Source organism: Arachis stenosperma, chromosome 5 (assembly GCF_014773155.1).
Source record: "Arachis stenosperma cultivar V10309 chromosome 5, arast.V10309.gnm1.PFL2, whole genome shotgun sequence".
Lineage (NCBI taxonomy): Eukaryota > Viridiplantae > Streptophyta > Magnoliopsida > Fabales > Fabaceae > Arachis > Arachis stenosperma.
In genome coordinates, this window is record NC_080381.1 from 73,022,794 (window position 1) to 73,036,716 (window position 13,923).

The window sequence follows — 13,923 nt, forward strand, 5'->3', positions numbered from 1 at the left end:
TATGGCATTCAGAGCATCAATTTCAAGAACTGCCTTCCTTTGAGGCATTCCATTATTCACGGAATTCCTCTCAGAAGTGTACATGAACTGGTTATTTGCAACCATGTCAATAAGTTCTTGAGCCTCTGCAGGAATTTTCTTTAGGTGAATGGATCCACCTGCAGAATGGTCCAATGACATCTTAGAGAACTCAGATAGACCATAATAGAATATATCTATCATGGTCCATTTTGAAAACATGTCAGAAGGACATCTTTTGGTCATCTGCTTGTATCTTTCCCAAGCTTCATAGAGGGATTCACCATCTTTTTGTTTGAAGGTCTGAACATCTACTCTAAGCTTGCTCAGCTTTTGAGGAGGAAAGAACTTAGCCAAGAAGGCCGTGACCAGCTTATCCCAGGAGTCCAGGCTATCTTTAGGTTGAGAGTCCAACCATGCTCTAGCTCTGTCTCTTACAGCAAAAAGGAAAAGCATGAGCCTGTAGACTTCAGGATCTACTCCATTACTCTTAACAGTCTCACAGATCTGCAAGAACTCAGTTAAGAACTGGTAAAGATCTTCTGATGGAAGTCCATGAAACATGCAGTTCTGTTGCATTAGAGCAACTAATTGAGGTTTTAGCTCAAAATTTTTTGCTCTTATGGTAGGAATTGAGATGCTTCTTCCATCAAACTTGGATGTAGGTGTGGTATAATCACCAAGCATCCTTCTTGCATTATTGTTGTTAGGTTCGGCTGCCATCTCCTTTTCTTGTTCGAAAATTTCAGCAAGGTTGTCTCTCGATTGTTGTAATTTAGCTTCTCTTAGTTTCCTCTTCAGAGTCCTTTCAGGTTCTGGATCAGCTTCAACAAGAATGCCTTTTTCCTTGTTCCTGCTCATATGAAGGAGAAGAGAACAGAAAAAGAAGAGGAATCCTCTATATCACAGTTCAGAAGATCTAGCTACTTTTAGGGATGTTTTCATTAGTTTTTATGCTAATTTCACATTTCTGGATTTTACTATGAGTTTGTGTGTTTTTCTGTGATTTCAGGTAATTTCTGGCTGAAATTGAGGGACCTGAGCAAAAACTCTGATAAAAGGCTGACAAAGGACTGCTGATGTTGTTGGATTCTGACCTCCCTGCACTTGCAATGGATTTTCTGGAGCTACAGAACTCCAAATGGCGCGCTCTCAATGGCGTTGGAAATTAGACATCCAGAGCTTTCCAGCAATATATAATAGTCCATACTTTATTCCAGATTAGACGACATAAACTGGCGCTCAACGCCAGTTCCATGCTGCATTCTGGAGTCAAACGCCAGAAACACGTCACGAACCAGAGTTAAACGCCAAAAACACGTTACAACTTGGCGTTCAACTCCAAAAGAAGCCTCTTCATGTGTAAAGCTCAAGCTTAGCCTAAGCACACACCAAGTGGGCCCCGGAAGTGGATTTCTGCATCAATTACTTACTTCTGTAAACCCTAGTAGCTAGTCTAGTATAAATAGGACTATCTAATCTTTGATTGGAAGGTCTTTTGACCATTCGGTCTTCTGATCATGTTTTGGGGCTGGCCATTCGGCCATGACTGAACCTTCATCACTTATGTATTTTCAATAGTGGAGTTTCTACACACCATAGATTAAGGGTGTGGAACTCTGCTGTACCTCAAATTTTAATGCAATTACTACTATTTTCTATTCAATTCAGCTATTCCTGTTATAAGATATTCGTTGCACTTCAACATGATGAATGTGATGATCCGTTACACTCATCATCATTCTCACCTATGAACGCGTGACTGACAACCACTTCCGTTCTACCTCAGACCGAGCGCATATCTCTTGGATTCCTTATTCAGGATCTTCTTGGTATAAGCTAGATTGATGGTGGCATTCATGAGAATCCGGAAAGTCTAAACCTTGTCTGTGGTATTCCGAGTAGGATTCAGGGATTGAATGACTGTGACGAGCTTCAAACTCGCGATTGTTGGGCGTGATGACAAACACAAAAGAATCAAGGGATTCTATTCCAACATGATCGAGAACTGACAGATGATTAGCCGTGCCGTGACAGAGCATTTGGACCTTTTTCACTGAGAGGATGGGATGTAGCCATTGACAACGGTGATGCCCTACATACAGCTTGCCATGGAAAGGAGTAAGAAGGATTGAAGGAAGGCAGTAGGAAAGCAGAGATCCAACAGGGACAAGCATCTCCATACACTTATCTGAAATTCCCACCATTGAATTACATGAGTAACTCTATCTTTATTTTCTACTTTATTTACTATTCGAAAACTCCACAATATTTATTATCCGTCTAACTGAGATTCACAAGATGACCATAGCTTGCTTCATACCAACAATCTCCGTGGGATCGACCCTTACTCACATAAGGTATTACTTGGATGACCCAGTGCACTTACTGGTTAGTTGTGCGGAGTTGTGACTAAGTGTGATTCACGTTTGAGAGCGCTACCAAGTTTTTGGCACCATTGTTGATGATCACAATTTCGTGCACCAAGTTTTTGGCGCCGTTGCCGGGGACTGTTCAAGTTTGGATAACTGACGGTTCATCTTGTCGCTTAGATTAGGTAATTTTCTTTCTTTTTTATTTTCTTTTCAAAAAGTTTTCAAAAATATTTTTCAAAATTCTCCCTCTATTTTCGAAAAATCCTTCAGAGTTTTTAAGAATAAATTCTAGAGTTTCAAAATGGTATGCTGAAACTTGGCTGGCCATCAAGCTTTAGACTAACTTGGTATGATTCCTGGGATTTTGATTGAGGACTTTGAATTCACTACTTCCTTTTTCATATATGTTTTTCGAAAAAAAATAAATAAATAAAATCCAAAAAAATCAAAAAATTATAAAAAAATCAAAAAATTTTTGTGTTTCTTGTTTGAATCTTGTGTCATGTTTTAAGTTTGGTGTCAATTGCATATTCATCTTGCTCTTGCAATTTTCGAAATTAATGCATTCATAGTGTTCTTCATGATCTTCAAGTTATTCTTGGTAAGTCTTCTTGTTTGATCTTGATATTTTCTTGTTTTGTGTCTTTTATTGTTTTTCATGTGCATTTTTGCATTCATAGTGTCTAAACATGAAAGATTTCTAAGTTTGGTGTCTTGCATGTTTTCTTTGCACAAAAAAATTTTTCAAAAATATGTTCTTGATATTCATCATGATCTTCAAAATGTTCTTGGTGTTCATCTTGACCTTCATAGTGTTCTTGCATACATCATATGTTTTGATCCAAAATTTTCATGTTTTGGGTCACGTTTGTGTTTTTCTCTCTCTTCATTAAAAATTCGAAAATAAAAAAAATTATCTTTTCCTTATTTTACTCCTAATTTTCGAAAATTTGAGCTGACTTAGTCAAAAAAATTTTAAAACTTAGCTATTTCTTATAAGTCAAGTCAAATTTTCAATTTTAAAAATCCTCTCTTTTCAAAACTTTTTCAAAAATCAAATCTTTTTCATTTTTATCTTATGATTTTCAAAAATTTAAAAATATTTTTCAAAAATCTTTTTCTTAATTTTATCTTTATTTTCGAAAATTATGCTAAACAATTAATGTGATTGATTCAAAAATTTGAAGTTTGTTACTTTCTTGTTAAGAAAGGTTCAATCTTTAAATTCTAGAATCATATCTTTTAGTTTCTTGTTAGTCAAGTAATTAATTTTAATTTTAAAAATTAAATCTATCTTATCTTATCTTTTATATCATATCTTTTTCAAAATTTTATCTTTTTCAAAATTTGATTTTAAAATATCTTTTCTAACTTCTTATCTTCTTATCTTTTCAAATTTGATTTTCAAATCTTTTTCAACTAACTATTTGACTTTTTTATTTGTTTCTTATCTTTTTCAAAACCACCTAACAACTTTTCTCTCTCTAATTTTCGAAAATACCTCCCTCTTTTTCAAAAATTCTTTTTTTAATTAATTAATTGTTTTAAATTTTAATTTTAATTTTATTTCTTATCTTTATTTTCGAAAATCATTTAACTCCTTTTCAAAATTTATTTTTGAAAATTTCTCCCTCTCTCATCTTATTCTATTTATTAATTCATTTACTAACACCTCTCTTCATCTCAAATCACTGCCCCTATCCTTACCCTTGTGTTTGGATTCTCCTTCCTTTATTCCCTTCTTTTTCTACTAATAATAAGGAACCTCTTTACTGTGACATAGAGGATTCCTCTTCTTTTTCTGTTCTCTTCTCTTTCATATGAGCAGGAACAAGGAAAAAGGCATTCTTGTTGAAGCTGATCCAGAACCTGAAAGGACTCTGAAGAGAAAACTAAGAGAAGCTAAATTACAACAATCTAGAGACAACCTTGCTGAAATTTTCAAACAAGAAAAGGAGATGGCAGCCGAACCTAACAACAATAATGCAAGAAGGATGCTTGGTGATTATACCACACCTACGTCCAAGTTTGATGGAAGAAGCATCTCAATTCCTACCATAGGAGCAAACAATTTTGAGTTGAAACCTCAATTAGTTGCTCTAATGCAACAGAACTGCAAGTTTCATGAACTTCCATCAGAAGATCCTTACCAGTTCTTAACTGAGTTCTTGCAGATCTGTGAGACTGTTAAGACTAATGGAGTAGATCCTGAAGTCTACAGGCTCATGCTTTTCCCTTTTGCTATAAGAGACAGAGCTAGAACATGGTTGGAATCTCAACCTAAAGATAGCTTGGACTCCTGGGATAAGCTGGTCACGTCCTTCTTGGCTAAATTCTTTCCTCCTCAAAAGCTGAGCAAGCTTAGAGCGGATGTTCAGACTTTCAAACAAAAAGATGGTGAATCCCTCTATGAAGCTTGGGAAGGATACAAGCAGATGACCAAAAGATGTCCTTCTGACATGTTTTCAGAATGGACCATGATAGATATATTCTATTATGGTCTATTTGAGTTCTCTAAGATGTCATTGGACCATTCTGCAGGTGGATCCATTCACCTAAAGAAAACACCTGCAGAAGCTCAAGAACTTATTGACATGGTTGCAAATATCCAGTTTATGTACACTTTTGAGAGGAATTCCGTGAATAATGGGACGCCTCAAAGGAAAGGAGTTCTTGAAATTGATGCTCTGAATGCCATATTGGCTCAGAACAAAATGTTGACTCAGCAAGTCAACATGATTTCTCAAAGTCTGAATGGATGGCAAAATGCATCCAACAGTACTAAAGAGGCATCTTCTAAAGAAGAAGCTTATGATCCTGAGAACCCTGCAATAGCAGAGGTAAATTATATGGGTGAACCTTATGGAAACACCTATAATTCATCATGGAGAAATCATCCAAATTTCAATGGAAGGATCAACAAAAGCCTCAACAAGGCTTTAATAATGGTGGAAGAAATAGGCTCAGCAATATCAAGCCTTATCCATCATCTTCTCAGCAATAGACAATGAATTATGAACAGAATACCTCTAACTTAGCAAATTTAGTCTCTGATCTGTCTAAGGCCACTTTAAGTTTCATGAATGAAACAAGGTCCTTCATCAGAAATCTGGAGGCACAAGTGGGCCAGCTGAGTAAGAAAATCACTGAAACCCCTCCTAGTACTCTCCCAAGCAATACTGAAGAAAATCCAAAAAGAGAGTGCAAGGCCATTGATATAATCAATATGGCCGAACCTGGAGAGGGAGGAGAGGACATGAATCCCAATGAGGAAGACCTCATGGGACGTTTCTCAAGCAAGAAGGAGTTTCCTATTGAGGACCCACGAGAGTCTGAGGCCCATATAGAGACCATAGAGATTCCATTAAACCTCTTTCTGTCATTCATGAGCTCTAAAGACTATTCTTCCTCTGAAGAGGATGAAGATGTAACTGGAGAGCAAGTTGCTCAATATCTAGGAGCTATCATGAAACTGAATACCAAGTTATTTGGTAATGAGACTTGGGAAGGTGAACCTCCCTTGCTCATTAGTGAACTAGATACCTGGGTTCAGCAAACTTTACCTCAAAAGAGACAAGATCCTGGCAAATTCGTAATACCCTGTACCATAGGCACCATGACCTTTGAGAAAGCTCTGTGTGACCTAGGGTCAGGCATAAATCATATGCCACTCTCTGTAATGGAGAAGCTGGGGATCATTGAGGTACAGCCTGCCTTATTCTCATTACAAATGGCAGACAAGTCAGTAAGACAAGGTTATGGATTGGTAGAAGACGTGTTGATAAAGGTTGAAGGCTTTTACATCCCTGCTGATTTCATAATCTTAGACACTAGGAAGGAGGAGGATGAGTGCATTATCCTTGAAAGACCTTTCCTATCCACAGCAGGAGCTGTGATAGATGCTAACAGAGGAGAATTAGTCCTTCAATTGAATGGGGACTACCTTGTGTTTATGGCTCAAGGATCTTCTCCTTTAACAATGGAGAGGAAGCATGAAAAGCTTTTCTCAGTACAGAGTCAAACAAAGCCCCCACAATCAAACTCTAAGTTTGGTGTTGAGTCCCCACATCTAAACTCTAAGTTTGGTGTTGGGAGTCTACAACATTGACCTGATCACCTGTGAGGCTCCATGAGAGCCCACTGTCAAGCTATTGACATTAAAGAAGCGCTTATTGGGAGGCAACCCAATTTTTATTTATCTAATTTTATTTTATTTTTATTGTTCTTTTATGTTTTATTAGGTTCATGATCATGTGGAGTCACAAAAAAATATTAAAATTAAAAAGAAATAAAAAATAGCAGAAGAAAAATCACACCCTGGAGGAAGGACTTACTGGCGTTTAAATGCCAGTAAGGAGCATCTGGCTGGCGTTCAACGCCAGAACAGAGCATGGATCTAGCGTTGAACGCCAGAAACAATCACCAATCTGGCGTAAACGCCAGGATTGCATGTAGAGGACATTTTACACGCCTTATTGGTGCAGGGATGAAAATCCTTGACACCTCAGGATCTGTGGACCCCACAGGATCCCCACCTACCTCAACTTACCTTCTCTCTTCTTCACCAATCATCTCAATCTCTCTTCCCCATCACCTCTTCATCACTCACATCCATCCATCTCTTCCCCACCCAATCCCACCCATATGGCCGAAACATACACATCTCTCCCTCTCTTCCATATTTTCTTCTCCTTCCATTCTTTCTTCTTTGCTCGAGGGCGAGCAACATTCTAAGTTTGGTGTGGTAAAAGCATAGATTTTTTGTTTTTTCTATAATCATTGATGGCACCTAAGGCTAGAGAAACCTCAAAAAAAAAAAAAGAGAAAAGGGAAGACAAAAATTTTTTCCACCTCCGAGTCATGGGAGATGGAGTGATTCATCTCAAGGGTCCATAGCTCAGTAGAAGAGCATTTGACTGCACATCAAGAGAGCATGAGGAATTCCCTCATCAAGAAATCCCTGAGATACCTCAGGGGATACATTTTCCTCCACACAACTATTGGGAGCAACTAAGGATAAGAGCACCAAAATCACTTGGGAGGAGCAACAAAGGCAAGGAAGAGACATAGAAGAACTCAAGGACATCATTGGTTCTTTAAGAAGAAAGTGCCACCATCACTAAGGTGGATTCATTCCTTGTTCTTATTTTTCTGTTTTTCGGTTTTTATGCTTATTCTGTCATCTATATTTGTGTCTCTGTTACATGATTATTAGTATTTAGTAACTATGTCTTAAGGCTATAAATAGTCCCATGAATCCTTCACCTTTCTTAAATGAAAAATGTCTCTAATTCAAAAGAACAAGAAGTACATGAATTTCCAAATTATCCTTGAATTTAGTTTAATTATATTGATGTGGTGACAATACTTTTTGTCTTCTGAATGAATGCTTGAACAGTGCATAATTTTGATCTTGTTGTTTTTGAATGTTAAAATTGTTGGTTCTTGAAAGAATGATGAACAAAGAGAAATGCTATTGATAATCTGAAAAATTCATGAAATTGATTCTTGAAGCAAGAAAAAGCAGTGAAAAAGAAAAAGCTTGCAAAAAAAATAGAAAGAAAAAGAAAAAGCAAGCAGAAAAAGCCAATAGCTCTTAAAACCAAAAGGCAAGGGTAAAAAGGATCCAAGGTTTTGAGCATCAATGGATAGGAGGGCCCAAGGAAATAAAATCTAGGCCTAAGCGGCTAAATCAAGCTGTCCCTAACCATGTGCTTGTGGCATGCAGGTCCAAGTGAAAAGCTTGAGACTGAGTGGTTAAAGTCGTGATCCAAAGCAAAAAGAGTGTGCTTAGGAGCTCTGGACACCTCTTACTGGGGACTTTAGCAAAGCTGAGTCACAATCTGAAAAGGTTCACCCAGTCATGTGTCCGTGGCATTTATGTTTCTGGTGGTAATACTGGAAGACAAAATGCTTAGGGCCACGGCCAAGACTCATAAAAGTAGCTGTGTTCAAGAATCAACAAACTTAACTAGGAGAATCAACAACACTATCTGAAATTCTAAGTTCCTATAGATGCCAATCATTCTAAACTTCAAGGGAAAAAGTGAGATGCCAAAACTGTTCAGAGGCAAAAAGCTACAAGTCCCGCTCATCTAATTAGAATTAATATTCATTGATATTTTGGGATTTATAGTATATTCTCTTCTTTTTATCCTAATTTATTTTAGTTGCTTGGGGACAAGCAACAATTTAAGTTTGGTGTTGTGATGAGTGGATAATTTATACGCTTTTTGGCATTGTTTTTAGGTAGTTTTTAGTAGGATCTAGCTACTTTTAGGGATGTTTTCATTAGTTTTTATGCTAATTTCATATTTCTGGACTTTACTATGAGTTTGTGTGTTTTTTTGTGATTTTAGGTAATTTCTGGGTGAAATTGAGGGACCTGAGCAAAAACTCTGATAAAAGGCTGACAAAGGACTGCTGATGCTGTTGGATTCTGACCTCCCTGCACTCGAAATGGATTTTATAGAGCTACAAAGCTCCAAATGGCGCGATCTCAACGGCGTTGGCAAGTAGACATCCAGAGCTTTCCAGCAATATATAATACCCATACTTTATTAGTGATTAGATGACGTAAACTGGCACTCAATGCCAGTTCCATGCTTTATCCTGGAGTCAAACGCCAGAAACACGTCACGAACCAGAGTTGAACGCCAAAAACACGTTACAACTTGGCGTTCAACTCCAAAAGAAGCCTCTGCACGTGTAAAGCTCAAGCTCAGCCCAAGCACACACCAAGTGGGCCCCGGAAGTGGATTTCTGCATCAATTACTTACTTCTGTAAACCCTAGTAGCTAGTCTAGTATAAATAGGACTATCTAATCTTTGATTGGAAGGTCTTTTGACCATTCGGTCTTCTGATCACGTTTGAGGGCTGGCCATTCGGCCATGCCTGAACCTTCATCACTTATGTATTTTCAACGGTGGAGTTTCTACACACCATAGATTAAGGGTGTGGAGCTCTGCTGTACCTCAAGTTTTAATGCAATTACTACTATTTTCTATTCAATTCAGCTATTCCTGTTCTAAGATATTCGTTGCACTTCAACATGATGAATGTGATGATCCGTCACACTCATCATCATTCTCACCTATGGATGCGTGACTGACAACCACTTCCGTCCTACCTCAGACCGGGTGCATATCTCTTGGATTCCTTAATCAGGATCTTTGTTGTATAAGCTAGATTGATGGCGGCATTCATGAGAATCTGAAAAGCCTAAACCTTGTCTGTGGTATTCCAAGTAGGATTCATGGATTGAATGACTGTGACGAGCTTCAAACTCGCAATTGTTGGGCGTGATGACAAACACAAAAGAATCAAGGGATTCTATTCCAACATGATCAAGAACCGACAGATGATTAGCCGTGCCGTGACAGAGCACTTGGACCTTTTTCACTGAGAGGATGGGATGTAGCCATTGACAACAGTGATGCCCTACATACAGCTTGCCATGGAAAGGAGTAACGTGTTTTTGGCGTTCAACTCTGGTTCGTGACGTGTTTCTGGCACTGAACGCCAGATTGCAACATGGAACTGGCATTGAACGCCAGTTTACATCGTCTATCTTCGCACAAAGTATGGACTATTATATATTGCTGGAAAGCCCTGAATGTCTACCTTCCAACTCAATTGAGAGCGCGCCAATTGGACTCCTGTAGCTCCAAAAAATCTATTCCGAGTGCAGGGAGGTCAGAATCCAATAGCATCAGTAGTCCTTTTTCAGCCTAAATCAGATTTTTGCTCAGCTCCCTCAATTTCAGCCAGAAAATACCTGAAATCACAGAAAAACACAAAAACTCATAGTAAAGTCCAGAAATATGATTTTTTCTTGAAAACTAATAAAATTCTATCAAAAAATAATTAAAACATGCTAAAATCTACATGAAATTAGCCCTAAAAAGCGTATAAAATATCCGCTCATCACAACACCAAACTTAAACTGTTGCTTGTTCTCAAGCAACTAGATAAATAAAATAGGATGAAAAGAAATTAAGAAGCAATAATATTTCAGAGTTTTATGTGAAGCTCAGATTCTTATTAGATGAGTGGGGCTGGTAGCTTTTTGGCTTCCGAACAGTTTTGGCATCTCACTTTATCCTTTGAAATTCAGAATGATTGGCATCCATAGGAACTCAGAATTCAGATAGTATTATTGATTCTCCTAGTGTAGTATGTTGATTCTTGAACACAGTTACTTTATGAGTCTTGGCCGTGGCCCTAAGCACTTTGTTTTCCAATATTGCCACTGGATACATAAATGCCACAAACACATAATTGGGTGAACCTTTTCAGATTGTGACTTAGCTTTGCTAAAGTCCCCAATTAGAGGTGTCCAGAGTTCTTAAGCACACTCTTTTGACTTGGATCACGACTTTAACCACTCAGTCTCAAGCTTTTCACTTGGACTTGCATGCCACAAGCACATGGTTAGGGACAGCTTGATTTAGACGCTTAGGTTAGGATTTACTTCCTTGGGCCCTCCTATCCACTGATGCTCAAAGCATTAGATCCTTTTCACCCTTGCCTTTTGGTTTTAAGGGCTATTGGCTTTTTCTTATCTTTTTCTTGATCCAATGATTCCTTGTAAAATTTTTTTCACTGCTTTTTCTTGCTTCAAGAATCAAATTCATGATTTTTCAAATCAGCAATAATATTTTTCGTGTTCTTTATTCTTTATTTCTTCAAGAATCTTCGTGGTATAAGTTAGATAGATGGCGGCATTCATGAGGATCCGGAAAGTCTAAACCTTGTCTATGGTATTCCGAGTAGGATTCTGGGATTGAATGACTGTGACGAGCTTCAAACTCCTGAAGGCTGGGCGTGATGACAAACGCAAAAGAATCAAGGGATTCTATTCCAACCTGATTGAGAACCGACAGATGATTAGCCGTGCTGTGACAGAGCATAGGACCATTTTCACTGAGAGGATGGGATGTAGCCATTGACAACGGTGATGCCCTACATACAGCTTGCCATGGAAAGGAGTAAGAAGGATTGGATGAAAGCAATAAGAAAGTAGAGATTCAAGAGGAGCACAGTATCTCCATACGCCTATCTGAAATTCCCACTATTGATTTACATAAGTATTTTTATCCTATTTTATTTTCTATTTATTATTAATTTTCGAAACCCATAACCATTAAATCTGCCTAACTGAGATTTACAAGGTGACCATAGCTTGCTTCATACCAACAATCTCTGTGGGATCGACCCTTACTCACGTAAGGTATTACTTGGATGACCCAGTACACTTGCTGGTTAAGTTGAACGGAGTTGTGAAAAGAAAGTGCTGAGTTAGTTTTTAGGCACATGCCAAAGAGCCATTATTGTTGATCACAATTTCGTCCACCAATTTGCTTGTCCTCAAGCAAAAGAAAAGAAAGGAGAGGGATAGGAGGAGAGCTAATGTCGAATGGTGGATGAGAGGAGGGAGGCCGAATGTGGATTTAAAAGGGAGGAGGGTGGGTTTCGAAAAAAAATTTTAAAAAGATAAGATAGAAGATATGATTTATGAAAGATAAATATGATAAGAAAAAGATATAATTTAAAAATAAAAAGTTGTGAATGATATTTGAAAAAGATAAATCTGAATTTTTAATTTGAAAATGATTTTAAAAGATAATTGAGTTTTGAAAAATTTTGAGAAAAGAGTTGGATTGGATTGGAAAAAATTTGTGTTTATGAACTAAGATACATTTGATATTTTTGAAAAAGGGATTTTAGAAATTAGAGTTTTTAGAAATTAGGATTAAAATTTTTGGAATTGAAGGATGAGAATTTGGAACGTGTTTATGCAAGAAATCATGACTTGAAACACAAAAAAAATAAAAAATTTGTGAAGAAAAAACGAATTTACCTCATCCCCACCATCCTGGCGTTAAACGCCCAAACGCTGCATGTTTTGGGCGTTTAACGCCCAAACGCTGCTTCTCCTGGGCGTTCAACGCCCAGCTGTTGCTTCTTTCTGGCGTTGAACGCCAGGAACTCCTTCGTCACTGGGCGTTTTTCTGAACGCCCAAGACGCTGTAAATCTGGCGTTGAACGCCCAGAAGGTGCTTCTTTCTGGCGTTCAATGCCCAGAAGGTGCTTCTTTTGGGCGTTTAACGCCCAAAACAGCTTTTACTGGCGTTTTCGCACCAGTGAGCTTCCATTTGTTGTTTTTATCCTTTGAATCCTTCTATAACTTTGTGAACTCAAGCAATTGCTATTTTACCTTGAAGATACTTGACATATACCTGTAAAAATCAATTAATTAACAAATAAACTTTGTAAATGGCTGGGTTACCTCCTAGCAAGCGCTTCTTTATTGTCTTTAGCTGGACTATTACTGAGCTTTAATCAAGTCTCAGTTTTGAGCATTCTTGCTCAAAATTGCTTTCGAGATAATGTTTAACTCTCTGTCCATTAACAATGAACTTTTTGTTAGACTCATTATCCTGAAGCTTTACGTATCCATATGGTGACACACTTGTAATCACATATGGTCCTCTCCACCAGGATTTCAATTTCCCGGGGAATAATCTGAGCCTAGAATTAAATAGCAGAACTTTCTGCCATGGCTCAAAGACTCTGGATGACAGTTTCTTATCATGCCATCTTTTTGCTTTCTCTTTGTAGTTTTTGCATTCTCGAAAGCATTGAGTCTAAATTCCTCTAGCTCATTTAACTGAAGCAATCGTTTTTCTCCAGCTAACTTGGCATCAAGGTTTAGGAATCTGGTAGCCCAGTAGGCCTTATGTTCCAGTTCCACTAGCAAGTGACATGCCTTTCCTTACATAATCTGGTATGGAGAGGTCCCTATAGAGGTCTTGAATGCTGTTCTGTATGCCCACAGAGCATCATCCAAGCTTCTTGCCCAATCCCTTCTATAGTTAGTCACAGTCCGTTCCAGGATTCTTTTAAGTTCTCTGTTAGAAACTTCAGCTTGCCCATTTGTCCGTGGATGATATGGAGTGGCTACCCTGTGGCTAACTCCATAACGAACCAAAGCAGAGTAAAGTTGTTTATTGCAGAAATGAGTGCCCCCATCACTGATTAATACTCTAGGGGTACCAAATCTACTGAAGATGTATTTCTGGAGGAATTTTAGCACTGTCTTAGTGTCATTAGTGGGTGTTGCAATAGCTTCCACCCATTTGGATACATAATCCACTGCCACCAGAATGTAAGTGTTTGAGTAAGATGGTGGGAAAGGCCCCATGAAGTCAATACCCCATACATCAAACAACTCAATCTCCAAGATCCCTTGTTGAGGCATGGCATAATTGTGAGGTAGATTGCCAGATCTTTGGCAACTGTCACAGTTAAGTACAAACACTCGGGAGTCTTTATAGAGAGTATGCCAGTAGAAGCCACATTAGAGGACTCTTGTGGCTGTTCGCTCACTTCCAAAATGTCCTCCATACTGTGATCCATGGCAATGCCAGAGGATCTTCTGTGCTTCTTCTTTAGGCACACATCTACGGATTACTCCGTCTGCACATCTCTTGAAGAGATATGGTTCATCCCAAAGATAGTACTTTG

General features: G+C 38.1%; 2 non-coding genes across 2 annotated transcripts; one reads left to right on the plus strand and one right to left on the minus strand.

Moving 5' to 3' along the window:
- Positions 1–238: 238 nt before the first annotated feature.
- Positions 239–342, plus strand: LOC130932254 (small nucleolar RNA R71). Its single transcript, XR_009067412.1, has one exon. It is a non-coding gene; the product is annotated as a small nucleolar RNA R71 (small nucleolar RNA).
- Positions 343–4,750: 4,408 nt separating this feature from the next.
- On the minus strand, positions 4,751–4,854 carry LOC130983412 (small nucleolar RNA R71). Its single transcript, XR_009087405.1, has one exon. It is a non-coding gene; the product is annotated as a small nucleolar RNA R71 (small nucleolar RNA).
- Between the last annotated feature and the right edge of the window lie 9,069 nt (positions 4,855–13,923).